The sequence below is a fragment of the Perca fluviatilis genome, chromosome 2 (genome assembly GCF_010015445.1).
Source record: "Perca fluviatilis chromosome 2, GENO_Pfluv_1.0, whole genome shotgun sequence".
NCBI lineage: Eukaryota > Metazoa > Chordata > Actinopteri > Perciformes > Percidae > Perca > Perca fluviatilis.
The window spans coordinates 7,235,149-7,251,494 of NC_053113.1; the positions used below are offsets into that span (position 1 = coordinate 7,235,149).

At 41.4% G+C, this 16,346-nt stretch overlaps 1 pseudogene; it reads right to left on the reverse strand.

Annotated features, from left to right (window-relative positions):
- Positions 1–318: 318 nt before the first annotated feature.
- LOC120545580 lies at positions 319–11,681 on the reverse strand (annotated as a pseudogene).
- Positions 11,682–16,346: the final 4,665 nt, after the last annotated feature.

Here is a 16,346-nt window from a genome sequence, read left to right on the forward strand (position 1 = left end):
GACTAGAGGACTGGGAGCTGAGAACTGAGGACAGAGCTTCCCAGCTTCTCTCTGACAGATTACAGCCACTCAGTCTGAAATAACAAGTCCATCCAATAATTAACAGATTAAGAAATTAAGAGCTGAGAGCCATAATTTTTCATACAGCTGAACACCAACCTGAGAGTTTCGAGTCTGCAGTCTGGACTCTTCAGTCCAGCAGACACCAGCTCCGCTCCTGAATCCTGCAGGTCGTTGTGACTCAGGTCCAGCTCTCTCAGACTAGGAGACTGGGAGCACAGAACTGAGGACAGAGCTTCACAGCTTCTCTTTGAGAGTTTACAGCCACTTAACCTGAAGAGGAATCAGCAACACATAAGAAAACAATAACAAGAAAACATTGTTAGGAAGAAGAAAAACTATATTTAATCTGAGTAGTTCTTTGTGCACGTACAGAGCTTTGTTGGAGGCTTTGACCACTGGCAGTAGCCTCAGAAGAGCCTCCTCTGAAGCATCGTATTTCTTAAGGTCAAACACGTCCAGATCTTCTTCTGATGACAGTAAGATGAAGACCAGAGCTGACCACTGAGCTGGAGACAGTTTATCTTTGTAAAGACTTCCTGATCTCAGGTACCACAGTTGGATCACGTCCACTAGAGAACGATCATTCAGTTCATTCAGACAGTGAAACAGATTGATGCTTCTCTCTGTACATAGATCCTCATCCAGTTTCTTCTTGATGTACTTGACTGTTTTCTTGTTTGTCTCTGACAAACTTCCTGTCTGTTTCAACAGACCTCGTAGGAGAGTCTGATTGGTCTCCAGAGAAAGACCCAGGAGGAAGCGGAGGAACAAGTCCAGGTGTCCATTTGGACTCAGTAAGGCCTTGTCCACAGCAATCTGGTAGAACTGTGCTGATATGTTTATCAGCACAGGTTTAGAAAACCGGGTTGTTTTCCGTTTCTTCAATAGCAGGTTGACTCCAGAGTTGGTGAATGTCAGATGGACATGAAGAGCAGCCAGAAACTCCTGAACACTCAGATGGACGAAGCAGAACACACTGACCTGGTACAGTCCTCTCTCCTCTTTAAAGATCTTCGATGCCACACTCTGTCAGGTCTGATTCATAGAAGATCAGGTTGCCTTTTTGCAGCTGCTCAAAAGCCAGTTTTCCCAGAGAATCAATCATCTTCCTGGTGTCTGGACTCCAGTGTGGATCCTTCTCTGCTCCTCCATCATACTTGACATTCTTCACTTTGGACTGAACCACCAGGAAGTGGATGTATATCTCAGTCAGGGTTTTGGGCAGCTCTCCTCCATCTCTGGTCTTCAACATGTCCTCCAGAACTGTAGCAGTGATCCAGCAGAAGACTGGGATGTGGCACATAATGTGGAGACTTCGTGATGTCTTGACGTGGGAGATGATTCTGCTGGCTTTATCCTCATCGGTGAATCTCTTCCTGAAGTACGCCTCCTTCTGTGGGTCAGTGAACCCTCTGACCTCTGTCACCATGTCAACACACTCAGGAGGGATCTTATTGGCTGCTGCATGTTGTGTGGTTATCCAGATGCGAGCAGAGGGAAGCAGATTCCCCCTGATGAGGTTTGTCAGAAGCACATTCACTGAGGTGGACTCTGTAACATCAGTCAGGATCTCAGTGTTGAGGAAGTCCAGAGGAAGTTGACACTCATCCAGACCGTCAAAGATGAACACAACTTGGAACTCTTCAAACCTGCAGATTCCTGCTTCTTTGGTTTCACTAAAGAACAAATGAACAAGTTCCACCAAGCTGTACTTTTTCTCTTTCACCACATTCAGCTCTCTGAAGGTGAATGTAAATGTGAACTGGATGTCCTGGTTGGCTTTGTCTTCAGCCCAGTCCAGAGTGAACTTCTGTGTTAAGATTGTTTTCCCGATGCCAGCCACTCCCTTTGTCATCACTGTTCTGATTGGTTCATCGCTTCCAGGTGGGGTTTTAAATATGTCTTCACATATCATTGTTGTTTCTGGTCTGTCTGGTTTCCTGGATGCTGTTTCAATCTGTCTGACCTCATGTTCATCATTGACCTCTTCAGTCCCTCCATCTGAGATGTAGATCTCTGTGAACATATTATTCAGAAGGGTTTTGTTTCCAGCTTTAGCAATCCCCTCAAACACACACTAGAACTTCTTTTGTGAGTTGGATTTGACTTTTCGCTGGCATGAAGCAAGAATTTCTGAAAACAAAAAACAATTAAATCAATGAGGGGTTGTTGCAGTTAATGTCTGTGCACTTTTCTGTTTTCCTAAAATCTATTTAGAGAGACTATTTAAAATGACTTATTATTCCTCAACAACAACTGATATGTTGTGTCCAAGTCATGCATCCATGAACTCTGTGGTCTCCAAACAAACCAGAAGGTGTATGACTTAATTACAGAGGGATGGGAATTAATATTGTCAAAGGTGTTTCTCACAGTGGTATTAGTGTGTGCAATTGTTAACCAGAAGAGCCAACAAAAACTGGATTGTCTGACCTTATTTCATTAACTTTTGTTTTTGGAGACATATTACATTTTGTGTCTGTGGTAGATGTGTGTTTAGTAGCTTGTTCTGTTGTTGAAACCACAATATATACAGTACGTCAATCTTTGTAGACTTCTTAGGTCTTGACTTAGCTTTGTATTTGTGTTGACTTCATTATGTTTGTTGTATTAACATATCAAGTAAGTTGACTCGGTTGCCTTGGAAATCTAAGTTCTACCAACTTATTTTTTTAAGTTTACACAAGACAAGAGTGTGAGCCAAGATTAACAAAAACATTTATTTCACACATTCAAGTGTTTCATACAATACAAAACATTGGTAAGACACAGCATCAACATTTCTTTCCTTATCCACTCTGTTAAATATCCATCTGCATTTCACACAAGGTTTTTTTCTGCCATTACAAATCATAAGCCTTACTGTTATAGCGGCTGTGTGTGTGTGTGTGTGTGTGTGTGTGTGTGTGTGTGTGTGTGTGTGTGTGTGTGTGTGTGTATATGAGAGTGAGTGAGAGAATGGTGTATGTCTGTGTGAGAGTGAGTGAGAGAAAGAGGGGAGTGTATGTGTGTGTGTGTGTGTGTGAGAGAGAGAGAGAGAGAGAAAGAGAGAGAGAGAGTGAGTCAGTGTGCGTGAGATAGCCTGAGTGTGCAAGGTGGTGGCAAAATAAGAGAAGATATACAGTCACATATGTCGACTAGAGGCAATAAAAACAGCATATTTTGAGAGACAGAGCAAAACAACTCCCAGGACTTATAGTCCACCTCAGCATCAACAGCTAATATTTGCATAACAGTGTGCTTACCAGAACATGCAATGCTTGACAAAGCAACATGATAATTTAACAAGGCTATTTGAGGTAGTAAAACAAAAATCAAATGGCAATAGTTTTCTCCTTTCCATTCCGCGAACAACTGACCTTACTATCACTTAGGGTAGAAGTTCTTAAAAGACACACTTAAAAACAAGGAACAGTAACTCCATGACGACTATGTAGCCAAGATAACGGGTGGCACTTTTGAGTAATATAAAAAACAGCTATTAGGACTGTCTAGTCAATCTCAGCATCAACAGCACATAGGCTATATGCAGAACATAGTGCTATCCAGAACATGTCATGCTTGAAAAATGAACAGGATAGTTTTATATGGGTGTGTGAAAACAAACAAGAGGCAATATTCATCTCCTTTTCATCCCTCTAACTGACCTGAATGGTCCAAGTGCATGTGTTGATAAAAGGTTTAGCAAACTTGAAAGACTGGAGTAGGTGTGCAACTCCAAAGTATATAGCAAATAAAACCGCTTTCGCCTTTGAGAGCTAGGGAAAACTATCTGGACTACCTAGTCCATCTATCCATCAGCCGCACATGTACATAACCGTGTGCTTTCCAGAACATGCAATGCTTGACAAAGCAACATCATAATTTAACAAGATTATTCGAGGTAGTAAAACAAAAATCAAATGGCAATAGTTTTCTCCTTTTCATCCCATGAACAACTGACCTTACAAGTTCTTAAAAGACACACTTAAAAACAAGGAACAGTAACTCCATGACGACTACGTAGCCAAGATAACAGGTGGCACTTTTGAGTAATATAAAAAACAGCTATTAGGACTGTCTAGTCCATCTATCCATCAGCCGCACATATACATAACTGTGTGCTTTCCAGAACATGCAATGCTTGACAAAGCAACAGGATAATCACTGCAATTTTTAGTTTCACAGGCTCTTGGACATGAGCTTGTTCCGGAGTCCATTATCTCTTGAAGAGCAAAGGTCTTCACCAATGTTCATTATCACCTTTTGTATTACCTCGAACATGTACTTGAGCCCTTTTGGGTAATGGATGTTGAAGACGTAGAGCAGACCCATCAGCATGGCGAATGCGTTGGGCACATCCTTCAGGTCCCGAAGAACGATATGCTTCTCCAGAATCAGTGCAATATCAATCATCTCCTTGGGGACAGGGCGTTGAGGATCCTCCTCTGTAACCACCAAGATTCCGACGTTCATTCCTTTCACTGCCTCACTCTCTTCGTTTGGCTAATGACACAACAAAGTAATGAGAATAGATTGCAAATCAGCATTAATTCCTCAACACATGCTTATTCAAGATGCATAGAAAACTTGGGTATGAAAATGTCTGATGCAAACTAATGTAAACTAGGGGTGGTACGGTTCATGAAAAAACATCCGAACCGTTTGGTCCGCTTGTCTCGGTTCTGAACGCGCATGTGCCGCACGGTTCGACACATGTGCAATGTGGCCTCGTGCCCGTCAGGTGCCCCGTATGTGACCTCAGTGTGTTTCCCTTTCGCGCGAAAGAAGAGGTGTGAACAAGTTAACAACAAAACGTACAGCGAAAGACCGTGCAAAACATTTCAGGCCGTCATGCCAACCTGTAAAAATTTTAACATCAATGTACGCTGTAATGTTTTTTCACTCGCTGAAGCGGCTGCATTTTAGTCAGGCGGGGCAGGGGTCCATTCCAGGTAGAAGGTTTAACAAACTCTGAGTCTAACCCTGATGTCTGAGTTGATTTACCCTGAGATGGGAAACTCAGAGTTTTCGGTTCCAGAACAGCTGATATGAGTTGGTTCAATCAACTCGGAGTAGGTTCACTCAGGGTTACGCGCGTGCACAAAAGGCAGTATGAATGAAGCCATGATTCTACGATTCACCATGGTAACAACCACAAACAAAGGGGTCGGCGGAAATACTCATGCGCACAAACAGCGAGTTTGAACATGCATTTCGTTAAAAAAGCAAGACAGCGGCTATGTCAATGGGCTGATGCTGCAAAAGAGAATTTGTGTGTCAATGCTGCTTGAGTCAATGCGTACGCATTAACAGTGTATTAATTTCATATTTAATCACAGTAAACTTATAATATTACTGGTGAAAACTGGAATTGTATTATAATTTAATTCAGGTGCAATCCTGTGGGCGAAACAGTAAACTATACTAATCCCACTCTGAGGCTGCAGCACCATGATCATTAACAGAACTATAGCTAATGTATAATCATTAATTTCTTTTTTATGGCTCTCACTGGTTTGTGTCCAGGGAACACTACATAGACGTTTAAAAAACGTTTCAGAGCGAGTCACACTTTTCTGACGGCTCTACAGTGGCTTTACCATTAGGCTACAGTATGATCCGCTACTGTTATAAAGAAAACTGCCGTTTGCAAAAACCGTAATGGACACAAAGAATCTGCTTGGTTAAAGCCTGTCCACGATGGCTGATGTTAGTGATATGAGGACAGATAAGGTATCTACATATCTAATGGACTGTGATTAAAAAAAATACCTCTCAAATCGGTTATGTGGAAATGAAAATACATCTATAGTCGGGACTCAATATCCACGTAAACTCTCTGTGAATTAATACAGCTTTTTCATCAACGGGATCGTCAACAAAAGGACATGACACGTTTTATAGTCTGCCTAACATAAACCAATAGGCTACGTCTTTTTATTCATGCAGATAACAAACTGCATTAAAATGCACCTGATACAGACTGAATGAATGAATGAGGAAATGAATTCCTCTCAGAGGGAGGAGAATGAGAGAAACTCAAGTTTTTTTTCCCTGTTTCTCTCAGTCTCCTCCCTCTGAGAGGAGGAGACTGAGAGAAACTCGAGGTTTCTTGAAGAAAACCTGCTCCCGACCAGGTTAGGTTCACAGGCTCAGTTACCATAGTAACTGACTCTGAGGTTAAGTTACCTCTCTTTCTGGAACGGAAAACTCAGAGTTTCCCTCATCTCAGGGTTAACCAACTCAGAGTTTTCACTAAACCTGCTTTCTGGAACGGGCCTCTGCTCAGTTCTCCCCGCGACTGACGCGCGCACACACACACACACACACACACACACACACACACACACACGGTGGATGCAGGAAAAAATGGAGAAGAGACATATACAGGAGGGCCTGACAGCTACGCTCATTATTGTAAGTGCAGTGATAAGTCCAATAAGTACTTTATCAAATGTAATATGTAACAAATCATATGTATGTCCCAGCCCAGGATAGGAAATTAACTAACAATATAAACTGTTTTTATGTTTAACGTATTCTGACTTATTCAAAAGATGGAGCTTTAAGAGTTCCTCTCTTTTTCTTTTAAAGGATACATTTTTGTAAGAGCTACACTGAAGTTGGCAGTTTGATAAATGCAAGTTATTTCAATTGATATTCTGTAATATTTCAATCTTCTTGTGAAAAAAAAGGGACATAAGTTCCTGTAGATGGCAATACACATTCTCCTTTTTTTGCCAAATAAATGAAAAGCTTGTTGAAATCAAGACAATGTCTTCCCTCTTGCTGTATCAATCTCAGCTAGCTTTCACTGCATGAAAAGTGGGATTTTCGTCAGTATGCGGCACTGTAGATTGTCATGGAACTTCAGGTTTACGGCTGTACACGGCAATTTACAGGCAACACCGAAAACTGCCGAAAATTGTCGGAAATTGACGTGGGCCTTGCTTGGCAGTTGTCCCCCCATGACCCCCCCTCCCTCTAATTCTAGGGGAGGCTTTCACATGTAAATAAAAATGCTGTGAGCTATACAAATGCAAATCAGGGTAGCAGGGGGAGTTTTACCCCAGGTGACATTTTTCTAAAAGGTATTAACTTAATTTTAAGAAAATCTCTTAAAATAGATCAGACTCAGTATAGCCTAATTGTAGACTCTTCAATTTTAGCTTGAATTGATTTATTTAATGGAAGTATGCTAGATTAATTACTTTGTATGTCATTAGCAATGACTAATGTTATGTAAAAAAGATACACAAAATAATTTATTTCAACAATTTGTTTTAATCAGGCTTTGCCACAAAGGTAAAATGTGCTAGCTCAACCACTGAGCATAGTGACATGACTACAGTCTTTGGTCTTGCTCATCCAACATTGTCTGGTGGAATGGAGACAGAGGCTCCACTGTACAGTTTTCTAAGAGAAGTCTTTCTGCTGACACCAAAACACTGTGCTTCACATAAAGCATATCAGGTTTGTCATTGCATGACAAGGTCCCAACCATTTCTCTTCTTAAAATACTGGCAAATGCAGCACCATATTCACATGTCCATGGCATATGAAGCGGTTGGCTCTGCTGAAATGGCCTGACTTCAATTGTGCTTTTATTAACATTTCCCAGTAATCCATTATAACTCACTGTAATTCACCTCCACACCAGTGTGTGCGCTGTTCGCGCCCTGCTGGTTAATCTGCTCCACGGTCTCTCTCTATCACTCTGCCCCGCCCTCACTGCTTCCATTTGAAAAAATCGGCGGGACATGGGAGATGAGTCTGAGAGTTAGAGCAAAAACTTCCGAAATATGGGAATATTTCAGGCCAACTGGTAAAAGAGTTATCTGTACACTCTCCAAAGATGCGCTCACAGAAAAGAAGAAGACAACGTAAGTATATAATTATTAATGAAACGGCGAGCTAGTCTGTACTGTTTATTAACTCTTGATCGTACAATGTCTTGGGTTGTTAAACAGGCTACTTAGACTTGGCAGTAATGTTTTAAACCCCACCAAGTTTAAACGCGAGCAGCACAGAGCTGTGGCTGCTTTCAGCACCATTCATTACATAGCTAAGCTGGTGATGTTGTTTTATAAAAGTATATTTATTTTTTATCTCGTAATTTTCAGAAATCAGTCGCCGTCTTCACAACTCTGAGATAAACTGTAGCAGGCGCTACGAACCGGAGCAAGGGTAAGATTTAAAGAATATGCTTTCATTGAATGAATTTCATTAATTCTTCTGTATAAGGACATAGATACGTTAATAGATACCGATCTTAACCATAGTTTTTTTTTTTTTACAGACTAACCTCGCCTCATAACGAGTCTGTGACCTATATTTGCTCGGAGCTGTCTATGACGCCATTGTGTCTAAGTAATTTTTACTTTTTCATCTTTCCTTGTTTAATTTTACTGTGACTTATGTTTTTTATTCATACCACTCTCATTTAATTGTTTTCCAGCTGCCTGTAAGACATATTACGAGACAGCACGCAGGAGCTTCAGCTAGAAACAACCAGATGTGGCATCGCGGGCAGAAGCTGTGAAGAGTTCAGCTCGGAGTCGGTCGAGAAGAAAAGAGGGTAAGATTAGATCCGTTTGGTCAATGTGAATATTTTTCAGGTGCATTCATAGATGTGTTGTGTCCATACGCAGTGCATTGCGCAGTACTGACTGTCTTTATTGATTGATTGAGTTTACAGCTGCTGGAAGCGAGACTGTGTGCTGGCTGCGGGTGAGGTGGGCATTTGGAAGTGCGCCACATAGACATCCAGGACAACGCACCACAGACGTCTGCTAAATAGACAGAATGCTGCCGGTTACCAACAGCTCCGAGGCAGCCGCGGGTTAGGTGTGGACGGTGCGGCTTCTCGTGAGCGAGGGATATTTGTTGTGTGTGCTGTGTGTCTCCGATGCTTTGTACGCAGTTTTCTGTCTGTGTTTTGTGTCAATAAAGCTATATCTTTGAATAAACAGCACGTTCCTGACAAATCATTTTAACTATGATAATCATGACATGAATATATAACATAGCATATATGAAATAAATATATATACATAAATAAATATATATATAATGCATAAATAAATATATATATATAACATTTTATTAATATAATAATGATGGCCCAGGTTGACCAATAGCCTAACCCGTGACAGACCTGTGAACCAATCACGAGAGATTTTTCTTGTTTAAAAGTAGTGGTTTCATCCAATAGTGAGTGAGGAAATTCCAGCCAGGCCATACGTTCTCTGGCCAGGCGCCTATTCATATTCTAATTAGATCCATTAGCACCCTCCCGCGGGGGGGGCGCCTCCACATACGTCATGGTTCGTTTCCGACAATATGTGGCACAGACGAACGTGACGTTCACAGCCTGTAAATTGTCAATAACTGCCGAAAATTAGGGGGATTTCCGGGCGTTTACAGGCATTTACGGGGACGGAAATCCCACTTTTCATGCAGTGTTTCCTCAGAAATGGTCTTAATAATGTGCTTAAAGTCAAGTCAAATTCAGTTTGTGCATGATTAGGCTACATGATATAACTATATAATTATTTTATACTGTATCCTACATTGTGGATAATTAAGCTATATATCGTATGCTGAAGTATATTTCTGGAGTGTTAAAGATTAAAAGAAAAATAACAAGAACCGTACAGAACTGGAACGCAAACCCGCGCCCTAAAACCGTGATATGAACCGAACCGTGGGTTTGTGTGAACCGCCCCCGACCCCTAATGTAAACCTATGTAAACGGAAGAAATTAAAATACATTACATTGACATATTTTCTAGATATCCTATAACTACAGGACTGATGACGATTTTTTTTGGATCAAAAGGTCAAGATTAGCAAGTGATATGGATTCCAAAGTGGCATTGATTCCTCACATACCTTACAAATCTTGAAGAATTGGGAGGGATCCTCTTTCAGGAAATGGGCCAGGCCGAGGAGAACAACTGCTCTCTTCTGTTGATTTGAGTTCTGGAAAACAGAAGAGGGATACAGACCCGAAAGGACATCAGTGCTGCATAAATACATAAAAAAATGTACACAACATCTACACTATCTATAAAAAATTTGGGATCACCCTTCACTTTTTCTGTTTTCAACAAAAACATACATGAGATTAGTCAAAATTGGCACTTTTTGCAGCAATCACAGCCTAGAATACCTTAAGCATTCTAGCTGTCACTTTTTCTGGGTAATCTGATGGTCCCCAAGACCCTCAAGCTGCCTCTATTGTGCTAAGGCTGTAACTGTTGCAAAAAGTGGCTATTTTGATGAAGGCAACATTTGAAGTACAAAGTCAGACTTCATGATTATTTCTTACTCCAACAATGTCATCATGTCCTGTTTATGTTATAATGTTGTTAGGGAGATACACATACCAATCTTTTCAGTGATATACTTTGTCTGGCTATGACCTTCCTATGTGTATTGTAGTTTAATGGGCATATTCTCCATTCATTCTGAGAGGCACCTGCACTACAGCCCTGCACGGGCCAAAAACTCCAGCCCTACCCGACCCCAGCCCGACAACGCCTGCAATTTTTTCAGCCCGAACCCGGCACGACCCTAGACCAACATCAATCACTTTAAGCTCTCTGACGCGCGCGCTCTCTCTCTCTGACGCGCACTCTCTGATGCACGCTGTCTCTGCTACACACGCAAACACACACAAGTCACACCTTCTCCATAAACAACATGAAATCAAGGAGAGGGTTAACTTTTCCTGCTACAGATTCCCCACCGTGGTCATAAAACACAGGGGAGACACTTTGTTTCTCTCACTATGACTCTAGAGTCGCTACTCGCTCCGATCGCCGGCACTCTCTCACTTCTCCCTCTACCACACACTCCCCACACACACACACACATGCGCGCGCTCGACGCACACCAGCGTCATGAATAAAACATCAGGCCACTTACATAGGCTACGGCGAGAGCCTCGCTGGAGCCTCCGCAACAACTGTAAAATGGCCTTAAGATGGGCACAATGAGGAGAGAAGCTAAAATAAGCCCGAGTCCGACCCGAGCCCGATCTGTAAAAAAACAAAAAACGGCCCGAGCCCAGCCCGAATGGGCTTAGCCTGTAGGGCCCCGTCGGGCCCCGACGGGCTTGCAGGGCTCTAACCTGCACTTACTAATCTGAAACAGATGCTCAAAAGGTGTTATCAAATATGACTTGACCTTGGCCTAAAAAGGACAGTCAACAGGCCTTCAGCAAGGAAACTATTACTTACATCATCATCTAGAGACTCAACAAAAGGCTGAAGTTCCTTCACTTTCTCCAGTCTCTGTCTGTACAGAAGCAGGAATCTGGGGACGAACTCATCTAGGCGGTCAAAAAATGGCTGCTTCAGATTCATGGAGACAATCCTCCTGAATTCTGCTTCAATCTGCATAAAAACCAAGGTCAAACATGGAGACAAAATATTAATATAAAAATAGAATCTAATCAAATGAAGAATGTAATACAAGTCACTTTAATAATACATCAAGTAAAAATGACACTAACCTGTCGCTGTGTGAACAAAGCTGACCACCTGGCTTTGAGATCCTTGACCAATGGCTCCTCCCCGACGATCTCCTTTCTCCTCAAAGAAAAGGTGCTGTCCATAAGGGCATCAACTTTCTTCCAGTCAACATTTCTTTTCATCATTTCACTCTCTAAATTGCATCTGTCTTGTTCAAGCATTTCAAGGCTTCTATTGAGGGGGTTCAGGCAGAAAATTCACCTCTGACCTCATAGCCTTCTTTGGTCTTCTGGTATCCGCTGATGCTGACCTCCCCCTTTTATGCACAGAGAGCTCCACAGACCCAGCAATGCGCAATTGCTGTCTGAAATTCCCCATTTTAAAGTATATGCTGTATCTCCAAGCATACCACCCACATGTTGAGCCAGCCTCTTTCAAGCATGGAAATTTGTCCACCAATGCTTTTGCAACAATGGCACACTCTCCGTGGGTTGGGTGGGTCTTTATGGCAAATATTGCCTCTGCCAAGCTATCAAGAATGTCACTAGACATAGATCTAGGCACTTCTAAGAGAGAGCCATCTTTGAAATATGCATCATTGCCACGCTTGAGTTTCAACTCTATGTCAGTGGGAAACTTTGGGATGACAAAGGGATCTGGCAAACATCCACTACGTCTGGGAGTTGATTCTCCAGATGAGGTTGATGGCAAGCTAGCAGTGTCCAGTGTGTCCAGTGTGGAATCAGAGATCTGGTCATCATTCGAGGGTTCTTGTTCATTTGAGGGCTCTGGGACATGCTTCTGGAAAATCCTCAAAGTAGCTCTCTCCTCTGGCAGGTCGGACATGCTGGTCAAATTGCACAACTCATTTCCGAAATTTGGGTCTTCAAACTGCACAATCAGCATTGCATCCAAACTTAGTTCTCTCCTCAGTATGTTGATGAATGCATCAAGTGTTTCCGGAACACTTTCAATTTGAAGTCTTCTAATGTCATCTGGTGCAAGGATTACACGAAAGAGCATAGTTCCTAGAGTCATGACACAGAGAGACAAAACAAACAGGTTTCAATATAAAACTAAGCATGTTCAATATGCATCAACAGGCAAAACTATGACTGATATCGGCACTAATCTCCCAAGAGCAAATTGTTAAAGTTTATCAGTGTAACAGCCAGAATAAGAACCAAGAATAAACAATAACATTGGTAGACAGACAACACATCTTGTGTGAATCCTGACAGGATCACAGCTCTAATAGTTATCAATAAAGGAGACTTAAGAAAGTAATACTTACCTTACTTAAGTAAAAAAGCTTTTGCAGAAACGTAATGTTGTCCTTGGATGGTGTATAATGACAGTGGAGTGTAGTCATTCAGATCCTGAGGGTCTACAATGGAGATGTTCAAGGTCTCATTCCTGCACAGTTCATAGCATCTGAGGTGGTCAATATACCAGGCTGTGAAACATTCGACAATGAATGACACCTTCTGTGACACAACCAGTATTTTGACTATTTTAGCAAAGTCAGGAAGTCCACATGTATGTCCAAAAGATACAACCATCCCTCAGAATATTTAGTACCATGTAAAATCACACTTGAGGTAAGACCAACAGACTTCACTCTGTTGTATTTCTGTTGAATGGCGGTCTTCACAGAAAACTCCAAAAGTTCTGGTGAAATATGTGTGAGATTCACCACCTCCAAGTCAGGTTTGAAAACACTTGGCATTCTAAGATGGTAGGCAAGAAGAAGCTGATGGTGTGTGGATAGTGTGAGCAGATTATTCTTGACAGTAACTATGTTTAGCTTCAAAACCGGATTGCCGCCAAAATCAACTAAAGGGCCAAAGCACCTGATAAGGTGTGCATAATGCTCGATGAAATGGTGTTTCGGTTTCAACCTGTAGTCAGGAAAAACCTCCAGGAGTAAGCTCCTATGGGCTGATATTTTGGACTCCAAGTAGCACAATGATTGTTCTGTAAATTTGGGGCTACACAAGATCTCAACAATGTCTTTCAATTCCAGGAGAATGCCCCAAGCTTTGTTATGTTCAGGGACTAAATGGCCGATTATGAGTGGTAGCAACCGAAGCAGAGTCCAATTCTCATGGCCGTTGCCACCAATGGTCCCTCTGACAAGCGAACTGTTGGTTATTTTATGGGGTTTGTTAAGTTTATCAACAAATCTGTAAGGAAATGTCCGAATTGCATTATTCAATTCTTCCAGCATGAAAAACTTACATGAAATGAAATCATTTATACAAAGAGCTAGCTCCTCTCGGACTATCCCCTCAAACAAGTCATGCAAAATATCTGGAGGTTTTGCAGTTTGAAAATAACATAATCTGTCCAATGGACAAGCTCGCTTTACACCATCAACACTTTTTAAACATTCATTTTGTTGCAGTTCAGACACACAGTTATCAATGGACTCTTGGGTTCTGAGTGTAAACTTTCCACTTTTCACTTGACAACTTTGTATATCATTACAATCAGCTAAGCAAAACCTGCAGAACATGCCTCCATTGAAACATTCCCGGAAGCCAGCTAGTGAATGTGCAAACATACACAATTGTGCCAGTTACACTTGCTCCTAGTCTCTGAACAAATAGTCCATGATTTTCAAGAAGCGCAACATCTTTGATCAGAGGCTGAAGAATCCTCTCATATCCAAAAGTGATGATGTCTTTCCTATGACACAATGTTGCAAGATAGATAGATGAAAGAGAGGACCTATACTGAAAAGGTAGATTAACAATCACCCAGTACACACCACAAACCTTGTAGTCATTTTTGGCGGTACCTAAGGGGTTACATACCTCGAAATCATCAATAAACAACCCAAGAGCAATGTGAAATTCCTCACCAGACAGCAATTCATTCTCTTTTCGATTCAAACTGTCATAAAATGATCCATACTGGCTTGTTTGTGAACCTGAGCTATGATGTTGTAGAATTTTATCAAGTACATCATTTCGGTTTAGCAACTCTGTAAGAACACGTAAAATTGGAACATAAACAAAGGTTCTCTGTCGAGCAGCATCTAGTACATACTCAACCGGCTCAATGTAGCTCTCTTGTAAGTTGTGCCAAGTTCATTTTCTCTTGACAGGAATTTTAAAGGGTTTGATTTCTGAACAATATCAGACACCTGAGCAAGAAGAGGGGCATCACAGTTGCAGTTATGGTGCTCTAATATGGGTCTGATTGACCTTATAGTAAAGGTTTGTGCCAAAAGGCTTATTTGGTAAAGTTCATCAACTATATCTTGTATTGCAGATTTAGAGACATGCAAAACTGTCTGCATTCGTAAGAATAAAGAAGCGAGACTATACTTAATAGTTTCCTCAATGTCCTCTTCCTCATAGTCATCATCATCAGCGTTTAGGCCTAACTCAATATCATCCTCTAAATGTGCATGGTCAGTAACAACAGCATGGGCCTCACTTCTAAAATTAATAATATAAGGTCTTACATCATCTACACTAGCTGCATGGTGATACCTGCTCTTGTGAGCCTTAAAGGTGTTGTAGACATTGGATTTGAAAGAGCACTGTTTAAAAGGACAAATCACTGTTTCCTTAGCCTTAATATGCTTTCTTAAATGAACAAAGTATTGTGTAAGGTTGAAAGGTTCACAGAAATCACACAGTTTACATAACAGTTGTACATTTACAGGCGCAGTGTCAATTTGTCGGGCATGCTGGGCAACCAAATGTTTTTTTAAAGCTACTTGGGTCTTGAGGGTGCAAGGACAGTCTTTGTATATGCAGGGAAAGGGGTAAGTAAGTAAGTAGTAAGTAAATAATTTATTTGATATAGCACCTTTCACAGACAGAGTCACAAAGTGCTTCACACAAAAGACATTTGATTAAAAAACATTAAAATCCAAAACAGAAAATAAACAAGCAACAATAAATGCAGTTTGAGTGAGGGTTCAAAAAACCCAAAAATTACAAACATGAGACAAATGCCATTTGGAACAAGTATGCTTTCTAAAAGCGTCAACCGAGATTGCAGAACGTAAGTTAACAGGAAGAGCGTTCCACAAGGTCGGAGCTACCACTTCGAAAGAACGGTCACCTTTAGTCTTTAAACGAGTGCGAGGGACCATCAGTAGTCCCTGGTTAGAGGACCTGAGTGACCTGGTAGTGATGTACGGCTGGAGCAGGTCAGAGATATAAACAGGCGCCTGACCATGCAATGCTTTATATGTCAGAACTAGAACCTTAAATTGGATCCTGAACTTTATTGGAAGCCAATGTAACATGGATAACACAGGAGTGATGTGTGACATTCTGTTAGACCTGGTCAACAGCCTAGCAGCAGAATTTTGCACTAGTTGCAGACGTTTCTGGGATGACTTGCTAAGACAGGTGAAAATAGAGTTACAGTAATCAAGTCGTGATGAAACAAAACCATGAATGATCATCTCAAGTTCCCCTTGGTCCTGAGTTTAGCAATGTTTCTCAGTAATGAGAAAGTAATGCCGGAGACAGACCTGACATGTTGTTCAAGAAACATATTCTGATCAAATATAACACCAAGGTTTCTAAGATTGGACTGTACCACTGAAGAAAGGGACCCCAGAAGATTAATAACTTTGGCGGCTGTAGTATCCTGAGCGACAATAAGGACTTCAGTCTTAGCCTCATTAAGCTGCAAGAAATTGTTTGCCAACCAATCCTTAATGGCGGACAAGCAATTAAGCAATGCGGACACTTTGTTGATTTCCTCCGGCTTTAAAGAGACATACAGCTGGATGTCATCAGCGTAGAAATGATAACTTATATCTCCAAATTGCCTAATTAAGTGGCCTAG